The sequence below is a fragment of the Suricata suricatta genome, chromosome 15, assembly GCF_006229205.1.
Source record: "Suricata suricatta isolate VVHF042 chromosome 15, meerkat_22Aug2017_6uvM2_HiC, whole genome shotgun sequence".
Taxonomy (NCBI): domain Eukaryota; kingdom Metazoa; phylum Chordata; class Mammalia; order Carnivora; family Herpestidae; genus Suricata; species Suricata suricatta.
The window spans coordinates 17,525,103-17,526,302 of record NC_043714.1 but is presented as its reverse complement, the minus strand read 5'-3'; the positions used below and the strand labels follow the sequence as shown (position 1 = coordinate 17,526,302).

Sequence of the window (1,200 nt, the reverse complement as noted above, 5' to 3'; positions counted from 1 at the left end):
GCTTCTCTGATATGCATCCGACTCTGTAGCCTGCCTAGGTCAGCTCGCCTTGTCTTCCCCCCTGAAGACGATATAAAGAACAGTTCTTTGAATAAACGCGCTCTTTCGCCTGATCGGAGAACCGTGAGTTCTGTCTTTACTCTCCGCGTCTCCCTCTCCTGCCCCCTGTTTCTCTCCCTCCCTCAGGAGAAGGACCCGCGACGATTCTCTGCCCTGCCGGTCGGGGCGGACGAAACAGGTACCGCTGACCGCAGGGGACGAGCGGCCCCGGCCATTCGGGTTAGGACAATTGGCGCCCAACGTCAGGGGCTCAGTAAAGTAACGCGACCCTGAGCGCGGGTTACGACAATTGGCGCCTCAACGCGGGGCTCAGTAAAGTAACGCGACACTGAGGTTGGGTTACGACAAGATACACATGAAAAGAATCTAATGTATGATGTGATAAGTGCTAACTAACTCAGGGAAGGTGGGAAGACCTCTTGCAGGGGTGAGTTTTGAGGTGTCCCAGGAAAGACGGATAGGAAATAGCCAAAGCAATTTAGCAAATTACAGTCATTCTGGCTGAAATTAACAAAAACCAAGCAAAAATATATTCGGTGCTCTTCCTGAATGACCAAAAGGATGTCACAAACTTGAACCTATAGAAGATAGAACTTTGCCCCCAGTTGAAATTGGGTGGTCCATGTAACTAGACAGTTAATTTTATAAACACAATGTTCTATGCTTCACACAAATCATGATCTTCCTTAAGTCCACATTAATTTCTTCTAAGTCATAACTATGTCTTCTGAATCAAAAGCTCTGGGCCCACACTAAATTTTCTGACTACCATAGGGACAAAATTTGAATGGGTGACTTAGACTCATTCATTCACTTTCCTAAGGTACATCTACAAAGCAAAAGAAGTCTGAAATGTCAGCAAAAAGGAACTGAACAAAAGCAATCGGAAACAATGCACTGAAAACTTGACTAGGATGCCTTGAATATAATTTTTTAAGACTATCCTTGTAATAAGCTAGAAACATCAGCAGAGTTAAAAATAAAAACCAATCTTTTGATAGTTTTCTGAGGAACCTCCACACTGTTTTCCAGAGCGGCTGCACCACTTTACATTGCCACCAACAGTGTATGAGGGTGCCCGTCTCTCCACACCCTAGCCAGCATCTATAGTCTCTTGCTTTGTTCATTTTAGCCACTCTG

The 1,200-nt window shown here is 45.2% G+C and overlaps 1 protein-coding gene across 1 annotated transcript in view; it reads right to left on the bottom strand.

The window, feature by feature from the left end:
- Positions 1 to 1,200, bottom strand: part of PREX2 (phosphatidylinositol-3,4,5-trisphosphate dependent Rac exchange factor 2) — a 299,116-nt gene that overhangs the window by 54,188 nt on the left and 243,728 nt on the right. The window lies entirely within an intron of this gene.